The sequence below is a fragment of the Triticum aestivum genome, chromosome 1A (genome assembly GCF_018294505.1).
Source record: "Triticum aestivum cultivar Chinese Spring chromosome 1A, IWGSC CS RefSeq v2.1, whole genome shotgun sequence".
Lineage (NCBI taxonomy): Eukaryota > Viridiplantae > Streptophyta > Magnoliopsida > Poales > Poaceae > Triticum > Triticum aestivum.
The window spans coordinates 68136992-68152332 of NC_057794.1; positions in this window are offsets into that span (position 1 = coordinate 68136992).

Consider the following 15341-nt stretch of genomic DNA (forward strand, 5'->3'; position numbering starts at 1 on the left):
TTACTCTGGTTGACCTACGCGGTTCGGTAGTAACTTGATCAAAAGTTTCATGATCATCATCATTAGCTTCCTCACTAATTGATGTAGGAATCACTTGAACTGATTTCTGTGATGAACTACTTTCCAATAAGGGAGAAGGTACAGTTACCTCATCAAGTTCTACTTTCCTCCCACTCACTTCTTTCGAGAGAAACTCCTTCTCTAGAAAGGATCCATTCTTAGCAACGAATATCTTGCCTTCGGATCTATGATAGAAGGTGTACCCAACAATTTCCTTTGGGTATCCTATGAAGACACATTTCTCCGATTTGGGTTCGAGCTTATCAGGTTGATGCTTTTTCACATAAGCATCCGCCCCAAACTTTAAGAAATGACAACTTGGGTTTCTTGCCAAACCACAGTTCATATGGTGTCGTCTCAACAGATTTCGATGGTGCCCTATTTAACGTGAATGTAGCCGTCTCTAAAGCATAACCCCAAAACGATAGCGGTAAATCAGTAAGAGACATCATAGGTGGCACCATATCTAATAAAGTGCGGTTACGACGTTCGGACACACCATTACGCTGTGGTGTTCTAGGTGGCGTGAGTTGCGAAACTATTCTACATTGTTTCAAATGAAGACCAAACTCATAACTCAAATATTCACCTCCACGATCAGATCGTAGCAACTTTATTTTCTTGTTATGATGATTTTCCACTTCACTCTGAAATTCTTTGAACTTTTCAAATGTTTCAGACTTATGTTTCATCAACTAGATATACCCATATCTGCTCAAATCATCTATAAAGGTCAGAAAATAACGATACCAGCCACGAGCATCAACACTCATCGGACCACATACATCGGTATGTATTATTTCCAATAAGTCTATTGCACGTTCCATTGTTCCGGAGAACGGAGTTTTAGTCATCTTTCCCATGAGGCATGGTTCACAAGCATCAAGTGATTCATAATCAAGTGATTCCAAAAGCCCATCAGCATGGAGTTTCTTCATGAGCTTTATACCAATATGACCTAAATGGCAGTGCCACAAATAAGTTGCACTATCATTATTAAACTTATATTTTTTGGCTTCAATACTATGAATATATGTATCACTACTATCGAGATTCAATAAAAATAGACCACTCATCAAGGGTGCATGACAATAAAAGATATTACTCATATAAATAGAACAACCATTATTCTTTGATTCAAATGAATAACCGTCTCGCATCAAACAAGATCCAGATATAATGTTCATGCTTAATGCTGGCACCAAATAACAATTATTCAGGTCTAAAACTAATCCCGAAGGTAGATGTAGAGGTAGCGTGCTGACCGCGATCACATCGACTTTGGAACCATTTCCCACGCGCATCGTCACCTCGTCCTTAGCCAATATTCGCTTAATCCATAGCCCCTGTTTTGAGTTGCAAATATGAGCAACAGAACCAGTATCAAATACCCAGGCGCTACTACGAGCATTAGTAAGGTACACATCAATAACATGTATATCAAATATACCTTTCGCTTTGCCATCCTTCTTATCCGCCAAATACTTGGGGCAGCTCCGCTTCTAGTGACCAGTCCCTTTGCAATAGAAGCACTTAGTCTCAGGCTTAGGTCCAGACTTGGGCTTCTTCTCTTGAGCGGCAACTTGCTTGTTGTTCTTCTTGAAGTTCCCCTTCTTCCCTTTGCCCTTCTCCTTGAAACTAGTGGTCTTGTTGACCATCAACACTTGATGCTCCTTCTCGATTTCTACCTCCACAACCTTTAGCATTGCGAAGAGCTCGGGAATTGTCTTATCCATCCCTTGCATATTATAGTTCATCACAAAGCTATTGTAGCTTGGTGGCAGTGATTGCAGAACTCTGTCAATTACACTATCATCAGGAAGATTAACTCCCAGTTGGGTCAAGTGGTTGTGGTACCCAGACATTCTGAGTATATGTTCACTGACAGAACTATTCTCCTCCATTTTGCAGCTGTAGAACTTATTGGAGACTTCATATCTCTCATTCTGGGCATTTACTTGAAATTAACTTCAACTCCTGGAACATCTCATATACTCCATGACGTTCAAAACGTCATTGAAGTCCCGATTCTAAGCTGTAAAGCATGGCACACTAAACTATCGAGTAGTCATCAGCTTTGCTCTGCTAGACGTTCATAACATCTGGAGTTGCTCCTGCAGTGGGCTTTGCACCTACCGGTGCTTCCGGGACGTAATTCTTCTGTGCAGCAATGAGGATAATCCTCAAGTTACGGACCCAGTCCGTGTAGTTGCTACCATCATCTTTCAACTTAGCTTTCACTAGGAACGCATTAAAATTCAAAGGAACGGTAGCACGGGCCATTTATCTACAACAACATAGACATGCAAAATACTATCAAGTACTAAGTCATCATAAATTAAAGTTCAATTAATCATATTACTTAAGAACTCCCACTTAGATAGACATCCCTCTAGTCATCTAAATGATCACGTAATCCATATCAACTAAACCATGTCCGATCATCACGTGAGATGCAGAAGTTTTCAATGGTGAACATCATTATGTTGATCATATCTACTATATGATTCATGCTTGACCTTTCGGTCTCAGTGTTCCGAGGCCATATCTGCATATGCTAGGCTCGTCAAGTTTAACCTTAGTATTCTGCTTGTGCAAAACTGGCTTGCACCCGTTGTATGTGAACGTAGAGCTTATCACACCCGATCATCACATGGTGTCTCAGCACGACGAACTATAGCGACGGTGCATACTCAGGGAGAACACTTATACCTTGAAATTTAGTGAGAGATCATCTTATAATGCTACCGCTGTACTAAGCAAAATAAGATGCATAAAAGATAAACATCACATGCAATCAATATAAGTGATATGATATGGCCATCATTATCTTGTGCCTTTGATCTCCATCTCCAAAGCACCGTCATGATCACCATCGTCACCGGCTTGACACCTTGATCTCCATCGTAGCATCGTTGGTGTCTCGCCAACTATTGCTTCTACAACTATCACTACCACTTAGTGATAAAGTAAAGCAATTACATGGCGATTGCATTTCATACAATAAAGCGACAACCATATGGCTCCTGTCGGTGTCAAAACCGGCGGATCTCGGGTAGGGGGTCCCGAACTGTGCGTCTAAGGCAGATGGTAACAAGAGGCGGGGACACAATGTTTACCCAGGTTCGGGCCCTCTCGATGGAGGTAATACCCTACTTCCTGCTTGATTGATCTTGATGATATGAGTATTACAAGAGTTGATCTACCACGAGATCGTAGAGGCTAAACCCTAGAAGCTAGCCTATGATTATGATTATTGTTGTCCTATGGACTAAACCCTCTGGTTTATATAGACACCGGAGGGGGCTAGGGTTACACAGAGTCGGTTACAAGGGAGGAGATCTACATATACGAATTGCCAAGCTTGCCTTCCACGCAAAGGAGAGTCCCACCCGGACACGGGACGAAGTCTTCAATCTTGTATCTTCATAGTCCAACAGTCCGGCCAAAGTATATAGTCCGGCTGTCCGAGGACCCCCTAATCCAGGACTCCCTCAGTAGCCCCTGAACCAGCCTTCAATGACGATGAGTCCGGCACGCAGATTGTCTTCGGCATTGCGAGGCGGGTTCCTTCTCCGAATACTCCATAGAAGATTTTGAACACAAGTATCATGTCCGGCTCTGCAAAACAAATTCCACATACCACCGTAGAGAGTATATTATTCCACAAATCTAATCTGGTGACAACTTTTCATAACGTGACATCCTGCCGTGGCCCGGTCATTACGAACCGTTTTCCCTGCCTTCCACTGCACGTGTTGCAAGGTGGTTTTATTGGCACGTCCTGTCGAAGCAAAGATTGTGTTCCCCTTGTCACGGGAGTCTCATCAATATGGGTGTGGGTAACCCAATCGTGCTTGTTAATATGACTCCTCGATTTTAGGCAAGTTCCAAACGGCCACACGGAGGACACTTGATATTCGCCCTCTTTATAAAGGGGCCAAGGCATGTCCTTTTCTTCTCGCGCTCAATCCTTCCCTTCCCCCACCCCGAGTTCCAACACCCAAGGCTCAGGCTAAGCGCTTCGGACCTTCAACCATGTCCGGATCCAACCTTCAAGGCTGGTGGATGGCTTCCTCTGTCACAGAGGAGGACATCAAGAAGCTAAGGGAAGCCAGGTATTTGACCGCTGAAATCTCGCACAGGCTGCCTGCTCAAGGGCAGGTCATCCCCACTCCCAAACTCAACGAGAGTGTCGTATTCGTTTCCCACTTCCTCTAAGGGCTAGGCTTTAGTCTTGATCCCTTTGTTAGAGGGATTATGTTCTATTACGGGCTCGACTTCCACGATATAGCTCCAGATTCCATCCTTCACATATCGTCGTTTATCATCGTGTGTGAGGCCTTCCTCCGCATCACCCCACACTTCGGATTATGGCTCAAGACCTTCAATGTGAAGCCGAAGATGATCGATGGGCGACACGCAGAATGCGGAGGTGCCATAATAAGCAAATGCGCCGATGCTCCATGGCCAAAGGGTTCCTTCTCGGAGGTGTCCAACTTATGGCAGCGGGAGTGGTTTTACATCACAGCTCCCCGAAGTACGAAGTGGGCAGCTGCCCCCGCCTTCCGCCCGGGCCCCCCGCCACAACTGGCATCATGGGTCAACAAGGGGCTGGATTGGGGGCCAGTTAATGACGTGCCGACATTGCAGAGATGCATCCGAGATCTCCTCAAGAGAGATGTCAGCCTTGTCAAGGTAATGCAAGTCATGCTAGTTCGTCGAGTCCTGCCATGCCAACGTCGATCTCTCCGTATGTGGGAGTTCAACCCGGAAGGACCGTGAACTATTCAGCAGTTCTTCGGTGTGACGCTCGAAGAGATGTATGGATTGTTCTTCGGATCACGAATAAAGTGTCCGGACACCACCGAGGATGCGGGTGTCAACTGCAACCGTCCAGATACCCAGGTAAGTGATTCCGCGGCCGAACATGTTGTCTTTTTATTTGTCACAACATCATTCTGAAAAAATCGCTCTTGGCCAGGACTAGATAAGAAAGGCAAAGATGATCAGGTGTTCGGCCCCCCTTCCCGAAGGCTCATCGGGTCCTATACTAGCCAGGATGCTTGAGCACGCACCTTATCAAGTGCCATCAGGGGAAGATAAATGGGGGAATAAAGAAGCCGAAAGCGGGCCTCACGCATTACTCATCCAAACCGAGGGAATTAGTGTCTCCGCGAAGGAGGATAATCGGGGAGAAGAATCTAGAATCCCCTCTCCCCAAGGAAGGAAAAGGACCGCCTTTGAAGACTTGGAAACGAGGGTTTCCAAATGAGGGAAGAAACCTTCGCCAGGGAGCCCTGCCCCGGAGGGCGTCCTTACCGCACTATGCCCGCAAGGGGGTCAGCCTCCACCGAGCTATAAGTGAACCAGAGTACTTTTGCTAAATATATCCTGCTTTATCTCCAAGGACAATAACCGAGACATATGTCTTGCAATCTGGATCATAGCCCTTCTCGACAGAGTTCGTCTTCGGGGGATCTTCTTCCAGAGATGATGGAGAGCGAAATGCCTCCCCCTGTCTCCTAACATCCTGGGGCGGACGACCCTGAGGTGTCATAACGGAGGATTTCTCCTGATCCGCCAAGGCCAGAAGGTAACCCTTCGGCCACCCGAAGTCCGGAGTATTCGGATCCTAAGGAGAGCAACAGAAAGAGTATGGGATTTTTCGATGCACAACCGGACGTACTGATGGGTATTTTGGAGCAAGCGGCTATCTCATAGGAGCATCATACTTTAATGGGTACGGTGGTTGAGAGGATCTCATCCACCAAAAGTGGGTTGCATGAAGCTTTTACGAGCTTGCTAAGAGGCTTTGAGGTACGCAAAGTAATATATAATTTTTTTGACGGTACCGCACACGCTAGGTGTGCTCTATACAGATAGTAGCTAAGACTCTGGTTGCTGTCCAGAGGCAGCAAACAGAGGATCGTAGTCCCAGGTAATGATCGCGCTGCTTTCATGTGCAGGCGGCTGCCGGTCTAGTGGCTGGCCGGACTGCTGAGTTTGTCAGACTGAGCCAGCAACTTGACGCGACATATGCTGACATTGCGCTTGTGAACAAGCGGGTTGACGAGGCACAGGGTATGTATTTTCGGGTGGTCAAAAAATATTAAGAGGAGCATGATGCTAGTATCTATAATATGATGTGACTGCAGATGGAGCTGCCGCCGTGGAGACCCTTCGGGCGGAACTTGCCCGAGCCAAGGAACAAGCCAGGAGGAGTGATGTAGCTGCCCTAAAGGCGGACGAAGAGTTAAGAGCCGAACAGGCTGCTCATCGCAAGAGCGAAGATAAAATAGCCAAGATGGTTGTTGAGCTGAAAGATGCCGCCAGCCGATATTAGCTTCTTGAAAAGGAAAGCCAAGTGAGAGCGGCTAACCTAAAGAAAGCCATGGAAGCAGCCAAGGAAACCCATTCTAAAATCAGAGCGGCGAAGGAGGAGCTCCGTCAAGCCAGAGATATCACGGCTGGGAAGCCCTTTTTGTTGCAGACGAAGTTCGGAGATCTGAAGTATGCCCCTCTGGATTAGTTATGGAGTGTTGCAGCGCGTATTTGAACTTGACAAAGAGTGCTGCTGATGTGACTGCGTTTTTCAAAGATCAAAAAGATCACGAAGTGGAAAAGTTGTTCTGGTCGCAATTCAGTGCTCCAACGCGTCCGCTGCTTTTAAATGAGCAAATGGTCGAGTGGGTTGCCATGAGGTCTGTCGTGGATCATCTTTGGCTAGAAGGGCCAAGGCCGAATAGTTATTTTGGTTTAGTGCAACGATTCCTTGGTGTTGTGCCGCATATCGACGATGTAAAGTGGTCGGCGTGCATAGAGGGTGCGCGGATGGCTCTTGCCCATGTTAAGACATACTGGGCAGAGATGGATGCCACTGCTATTGCAACCCGGGGTCCGGCCGTAGGCCAGGTCTCGGCTGAGCACTATTTTGAAGAAGTCCTAGAAGGCGCTCGTTTAATAGTGGCTCAGTGCTCGAAGAGTATCATGTTCGAGTGACATGTATCCCAATTGTAAAAACAATGCTATTTGGATTATAAAGGCTATGTTTATACTTTTGCCTGGAAGTATTATGATGTCTCCTGTGCGGCCGTTTATGTATGTATATAACATGAAAGTTTGCAGTCGTCGGCTTCAGCCCCCACGCACATAATGCGGGGGTGTTCGGAAAAGCGCGTATTCACACTTGACCCAATGTCTTGGTCCTTTAAGGAGGTGACAGCGCGGCGAACATGGCAATCGGACTATATAGCTTTAACACTTTCACTTAGCCATAGGAGTTTGACGGTGGGGCTACGATATAGCCCTTGGTACTTCCGCACTCATCCGAACATGGTGCATGTACATACATGTCTAGGAAACCGGCCCTTCATTAATGCAGAGGAATCGCGAAGATTCCGCTGAGTCGTCGAGTGGTTGACCAGCCTCGCGCTTTATCATGACAGTCAGTTTTCGGCTTTCCCTACTGAGGTGCTCGTCCAAATGAACCAGGGCACAATCTCGGTAGTTCTCCCGGTGCCACCTTAGCCAATAGAGCGGAACGTAAGGTAGCAAAACACGGGAGCCGGGCAAACCCAACTATTGACCAAAGACATGATTCGGATCTGATGCATATAAGGCCAAACTCGCGACGCCGAACACTCCCTAAGGTATTCGGACTTTACAACATATACTGGGCTAAGTAACACCCTCGATAATGAGCCCTGAATTTCCAGTACGTGCATTAGTCTGACATGACGAAATGCCAATAACGCCAGCATCCCTCTTGGTTATGTTGAGTATTCAGAGTGTGTGAAGCAACAAGAGACAGTAAAAAAAGGTTTACATAGGGTCTTAATCTAAAAAGAAACCTTTGAACGGGGCCCTGCTGCACGTCTGCAGATGTGTCTCCGTTGTGCCGTATCCTGGAAGGGTGTAGCACGATGATCATCTGGAAGAGAGAAAAGCCCAGGTGAAAGTTTTTGTGCGAAAAATTGGTTATTCTTAATAAACCATTAAAATTCAATCTAAATAAGGTCAAGATGAACCGTAGTCCTTTTTACATGCGGGAAGCCCCTAGCACCACCTATGGGGGTATATCCATTGACCCAGTCTTAGGTTTATCTGAGCTGTTACAACTAGTGGTGCGCCGGACTCGTCTAGCCGTGTCCGCGGTCTTGACGACCGATCATTTATTCTGGTTTGGAGAGGATGTTTAGTGTTCGGCTGCTAAAGCCGCCACACATTCTTACGCATGTAAGGAACGCTCTGTGTTTCCGCTAACTATGATGATGCCACGTGGACCGGGCATCTTAAGCTTAAGATAAGCGTAATGCGGTATTGCATTAAAACAGGCGAAGGCCGTTCTTCTGAGTAGTGCTTGATAGCCACTTCGGAATGGAGCGATGTCGAAGGTTAACTTTTCACTTCGGAAGTTGTCGGGAGAACCGAATACAACCTCTAGTACTAGAGAGCCCGTGCAGCGGGCCTCTGGGCCTGGTATTACTCCTTTAAAGGTAGTATTGCTTTGGCTTATTCTTGTTGGGTCTATCCCCATTTTGCAGACGGTGTCCTGATATATCAGATTAAGACTACTGCCGCCGTCCATAAGGACTCAAGTGAGGTGGTATCCATCAATTATTGGGTCTAGCACCAAGACAGCCCATCCTCTGTGCCGGATACTAGTCGGGTGATCCCTGCGATCAAAAGTGATCGGGCGAGCCGACCAAGGGTTGAACTTGGGGGTGACGTGCTCCATGGCGTATACGTCTCGGGGTGCACGCTGGCGCCTCCTCTTCGGTATGTGAGTTGCGTAAATCATGTTCACTGTTTTGACCTCTGGTGGGAATTTTTTATGTCCCCCAGTGTTCAACTGGCGAGGCTCGTCCTCGTCTTCGCTTGGTGTCTCCCTCCCCTTGTGTTCAGCGTTTAGCTTGCCGGCCTGCTTGAAGACCCAGCATTCTCTGTTGGTGTGATTTGCGGGTTTGTCGGAGGTGCAATGAATCTGACATAATCTGTCTAGAATTTTGTTAAGGCTGGACGGTCCATCTCTGCTGCCTTTAAATGGCTTTTTCCATTGACCGGGTCGAGAGCTCCTGAATCCGGCATTTACCGTCGTGTTGTCTGGGTTGTCTTTGTTGTTCCGGCACTTGCTTTTATTGCGTCACGGTTTCCCGTTTCCATCCCTGACTTCGGATGCGCCCAGGTTGCTGGTGCCGCTACGGGCCAGCCAGCTGTCTTCGCCTGCGCAAAAGTGGGTCATAAGGCTTGTTAGGGCTGCCATTGTCCTCGGTTTTTCCTGGCCGAGGTGTCTGGCGAGCCATTCGTCCCGGACACTGTGTTTGAAAGTCGCTAAGGCTTCGGTGTCCGGGCAGTCGACAATTTGATTCTTCTTAGTGAGGAATCTGTTCCAAAGCTTTCGGGCTGACTCTCCGGGCTGTTGAATTATATGACTTAAATCGTCTGCATCCGGAGGTCGGATATAGGTCCCTTGAAAATTAGCCCTAAAAGCATCTTCAAGCTCTTCCCAACTTCCAATTGAGTTTTCGAGGAGGCTCTTCAACCAGTGCTGAGCTGGTCCTTTCAACTTGAGGGGCAAGTATTTGACGGCGTGGAGACCATCTCCGTGAGCCATGTGGATATGAAGGATAAAGTCCTCAATCCAGACCCCAGGGTTTGTCGTTCCCTCGTATGCCTCTATGTTCACGGGTTTGAATCCTTCTGGAAATTCGTGATCCAGAACCTCATCGGTGAAGCATAGGGGGTGTGCGGCACCCCTGTATTTGGATGTGTCATGGCATTCTGACGGTTGTAGTGTTCGGTTTTGATTCTGTGTCGGAACACGCTTCCTAGATCCGTAGATGGACCAGGTCATACCGGCTTTTTGGTGCAAGTCCTCACGTAAATCGTGTGCTGACTTATGTGCGACATCGTTAGCCGCCCTATCGCGGCCACGGGGTGGTCGATCTGACTGATCAGTCGTTTTATTTTTCGGCTATATAGGCTCTAAAGCCTCGTCATCGAATTCAGGCAGCAGCTTGCGCTTTGGATAGCTCTTTGTGTGGCGGTTGCCACCATACTTTTCTTCAGTGTCGAGCACTTTGTTCCATCTACTGTTGAGTGTATTTTGCGCGGCCTTAAGCCTTTGCTTCTGCTTCTTCAGACTCCTCGCGGTAGCAATAAGCCTTCTGTGGAGGTCCTCTTGCTCCAAGTGCCTTTCCGGGATGATGTGTGCATCATCGTCCGGACTGTTCTCCTCTCCGGATATAGGTTGATGAGCTTTATCCTCGGCATCGCCGTTGTCGGTGTCAAAACCGGCGGATCTCGGGTAGGGGGTCCCGAACTGTGCGTCTAGGCCGGATGGTAACAGGAGGCAAGGAACACGATGTTTTACCCAGGTTCGGGCCCTCTTGATGGAGGTAAAACCCTACGTCCTGCTTGATTAATATTGATGATATGGGTAGTACAAGAGTAGATCTACCACGAGATCGAGGAGGCTAAACCCTAAAAGCTAGCCTATGGTATGATTGTTGTATGATGAAGTTGTCCTACGGACTAAAACCCTCCGGTTTATATAGACACCGGAGAGGGTTAGGCTTACACAAAGTCGGTTACAATGGTAGGAGATCTAAATATCCGCATCGCCAAGCTTGCCTTCCACGCCAAGGAAAGTCCCATCTGGACACGGGACGAAGTCTTCAATCTTGTATCTTCATAGTCCTCGAGTCTGGCTGAAGGTATAGTCCGGCTACCCGGACACCCCCTAATCCAGGACTCCCTCAGTAGACCCCGAACCATGCTTCAATGACGACGAGTCCGGCGCGCAGATTGTCTTCGGCATTGCAAGGCGGGTTCTTCTCCAAATTCCGTGTACCTGCTGAATAATGTCCGATTTTCGTAATGTAGCGCACCTTGGCTTCCACGCCCAATAATGGTCGTCTTCCACGTGTTAAACGAATGCGAAAAGTCGGGGTGTTTTTACATTCACACCCCTAGCCGCATAAACGAGCCGCCTATTTAATGGGATGGGGATTCAGATCCAAACCACACCTTCTCCTCTCCGCGAGTAATCATCAGAGCGCCTCCAGCAAAGGTCCATTCCAACATGGCCAGCCGTCGCAGCTCCTCCTCTCGCCCTTCCAGTCCTAAACCTGGAGACTGGGAGAGGTGCTCCATCCCGCACAACGAGCTAGTATCGCTTCAGGCCAAAGGATTTCTCCCTCAGGCCTATATGGTCCCGGTCCGAGCCGGACTTGCCACCTATAATGGCAGAGAGCAAGTGAAGAGCACCCCCAATCCCTCCAAAGGAGAGCGGGTGTGCCTCGTACCTTATCTAGTAAGAGGACTTGGATTTCCAATTCATCCATTTCTCCGTGGGCTTCTGGAGTTCTACGGCCTCCAGCTGCACAATCTCACGCCCGCCTCTATATTGCATATCGCGGGCTTCATCGCCCTTTGCGAGCTATTCTTGGGTGTTGAGGCTCATTTCGCGCTGTGGAAGAGGTTATTCTGCCTGGTGCCCCGCTCTCAAGAGGGGTCTATATATCAAGTGGGCGGAGTCGAAGTGTGGCGTATCGCCGGGATCGATATCTATCCGGAACCCCAAAGAAGGCGTCCGAGGACTGGCCCTCAGAATGGTTTTATATAGATGATGTCCCGCTGCCGGATCCTATCTGGGTCGGTCTCCCCGAATTCAACAGTGCTCCCTTAAAGAAATGCCTAAGCTGGCGTCCGCGGAGCTCTTAGAGAGAAGGCGACAGGGACGTCCTTCACCTGATGGGTCGGATAAGACTATTGGCTCATTCCGGACTAACCATGATTGAGGTCATGGCCGCATGCATTATGCGAGGGGTGCAGCCGCTTCAATGTAGAGGCCACCCCATGTGGGATTTTAACGGGGAGGATGACACCACCCGTTACGGTCGTAAGGGGCCACCCTCAACTGCCGCTCTAGTAAAGATCTTATCCTCTTTGTACAAGGGAGAAGAGGAGGAATTCCTCCGCGTCAACCCGCAGGGCGGATTTTATATTCACAACCCTCCGAGTTGGGTAAGTGGACAATTGTGCTTGTGCATCCGTTTTATATTCCCATGATTAAATACGTGGTCTTTTGATTTCAACGCAGGAACTTCGTCAGGAAGTAAAGGATATAAACAGCCGTCCCCCACAGCTCGAGGATCCAGAACGGTCCCTCGATCCGGACTCCGAAGAGGATCCGGACATATCGGTGGAGCTGATTGACGGGGTGTTTTATCAGCTAAGCAAGGACAATACCTTGGTGGCCATTACGGCTGATTACCCAGGGTTAATCCCGGCCTCCCAGGTAACAAAGAGCGGAGTCTCATCCCCTTGAGAAGGAATCCATTCTCACGCATTTCAGTTTTTCTGACAACGATCGTGTTTTGCAGGGGAGGTTTCCGAGGCGGGAGGCCGAACCTGCGGTAGCTAGCCAACAAGGGGCCGCAGGGCCCCGTGGGGTAAAAAGGAATGTAGTCCGGACTGAGACGCCGGCGCAAAGGTATAGCACACCCTCTTTTTCCCTGGTGTTATTCCTTCAGGGCATATTAACGTTCGTGCTGTCTTCAGGACAAAGAGACCTCGCCGGACTATATCCGGAGAGGTTGGCAATCACGCCTCCACCAGCCAGGCTCCAACGCCTGGCCCGGAAGCGGAAGCGAACACAAGGCGCGCACCGGACGCTCCTCCGACAGAGGATGCGGATAGGTTGTCTTCCACCAATTCCGAGGTGGAGAGTGCCATGAACCACAGGTGTCGCCGGACAGTTCTCCGCGACACTTGTTTCTCCCAAGAGGCATTAGATGCCTTCAATTCGGGAGATGCGTATCTCCGTGCCGCTCAAAATGGTTTAGCCAGAGCCACGGAGCAATATGTAAAAGACATACGGGTAAGAAAATTTTGGTAAATATATATATATATATACCAGTAGCCCCCGAGACTTGAAACAGTTAGGGTAACTGATTTAAGGATCATTTGTTACGCGGGTTCTTACAAAGAAGAATACCGTACTGTCCCAGGAGCTGGAAGAGTGCAAAGCCCAACTGGAGGCCGCACTAGCCGCGGTAGGGGAGCCCAAAGAGACCCCCTCTGGTAAGATATACTTCGAAAGATTAGTATCTTGCAAAGTGCGGCGTGGGTGTAAATCTGACAAATCATATTGCAGATGGCGCCGGACTAGATTCGGAGAGGCAACAACTCTTGCACCGGCTAAAGGCCGGTGAGAGTATGTTGACAAGGGTGAGGCGGGAGAAGAATGATCTTCAGGATGCCAACACCAAGCTGGACATTGAACTTAAAGATGTTCGTGGCCAGCTGTCGAACTCTACTAAGGAGAATCAGCGGCTTCGACGCGGCATATTTAGTAAGTGCTTAAGCGAATCTTTGAAAGAAAAGAGTTCGGCGAGGAAGTCGACTAACAGAGTAATGTCTGTAGGTATGCTAACGGGTCATCCCGCAGAGGAGATGCCCGATTCTACAGGTGACCTTCTTTTCGAGCTCTTGCAACTGCACAAGCGAGTTCGGCAGGCGATGCGAGGCGTTTCCCAAGCCTTATGGCCTTCCCACTCCATGCCCGAGGGCCTTGGAGAGCTTTCGGAGAAGCTTAAGGGAGCTCGGCGGCGCTTCCGGTTGTGTACGGCCAAGTAGAATTGGCCGCCAAGTATTCCCAGCAGGACTGTAAGTTAGACAGCCTGTTAGATGGTATTGAAGAGGAATACAATCAGTCAGAGTGACTATGTAATTTTTAATTGACATGTGTAATGCCTTCTAGCCGGATTGTAGATCGTTTGTCGTTGCCGACCTTTTCGCTTCAACCTCAGGACCTGACGGTCCGGAGTGTGTCCGAATACCCTACTGGTTATGTAAGAACCGGGTTGTGCATGGAGACCAGGCGTAGCGGTCATTAGTGCTTTATCAGACAAGTGCCCAACTAGTTATGTTATAATACATGGTTAGTAAGAAACATCTTCCAGAGAGAATAGTTCCGTTAGGGGTTCCTTTCTCTGGGAGGCATGCCCAAAAGTGCATGTCCGGACTGCAAACGCAGGAAAATCATCTGGGGGCATATATATAAATAAGTAAAAAAGGTCATCTTTTAGTTCACCAACCAAATATTCCCTTAAGAACGCTAGCTTTCGGCTTCACCCAGTCTGAGGTACATATCCGGCTGATCCGGCAGTAACAATCGCAGAGGTGCTCCCTTTACCACCTAGCCGAACAATCGGGAACGTAGGGTAAGCACAGGAGCCAGGCAACCCAGCTTGGCCAAAACTTAAGTCATATCGATGCATATAATGGTGAAGAAAAGGTACATGCGGAAGTTTGACACATGTGGTGCGCATGAAGCCCGTATAAGTAAGCTTCTGTTAAAGAAGCCCCCAGGTTTAAGGAGCGCGAGTAGCACGTCACTTGAGGAGCCTTTAAGGGCTATAAAAGAAAAAAAGGGGAAGGAGAGAAATGTAAGACAGAAAATGTAAAAAATGGACAGAGGAAGGAGACAAACACAGAGTCCGGCGCTAGGCATAGAATCTTCGGAGACGGGCTGTGTTCCATGGGTTCGGCTCGAGTCGGTTATCCGACGCATCTTGCAGGCGGTATGCTCCACCAGTCAGGACTTGGTCGATTATGAAGGGACCTTCCCACTTGGGCTTCAGCTTGTCCTTTTTCTTGTCCGGCAGGCGTAGAACTAATTCGCCAACGTTGTAGTTTTTGGCCCGCACTTCTCTACTTTGATATCTTCGAGCCTGCTGTTGATAGAATGCGGAACGGGCTTTTGCCACGTCGCGCTCCTCCTCTAAGGCGTCCAAACTGTCCTGCCGATCGAGCTCGGATTCCCTTTCTTCGTACATACGCACTCGAGGTGAGTCATGAATTATGTCGCAGGGCAAGACTGCCTCTGCGCCGTACACCATAAAAATGGTGTGTATCCGGTGGTGCGATTCGGCGTGGTCCGCAGCCCCCAGAGTATGGAGTCGAGCTCCTCTACCTAGTGCGTGTTAGATTCCTTGAGGGACCGCACTAATCTGGGTTTGATGCCGCTCATGATGAGACCATTTGCACATTCGACCTGACCGTTAGTTTGTGGGTGATAGACGGAAGCATAATCGAGCTTGATGCCCATGTTTTTGCACCAGAGTTTTACCTCATCGGCCGTAAAGTTCGTGCCGTTATCGGTGATGATGTTGTGGGGGACGCCATAACGGTCTATGACCCCGGATATAAAGTCTATCGCAGGTCCGGATTCGGCCGTCTTAACAGGCTTGGCTTCTATCCATTTGGTGAAC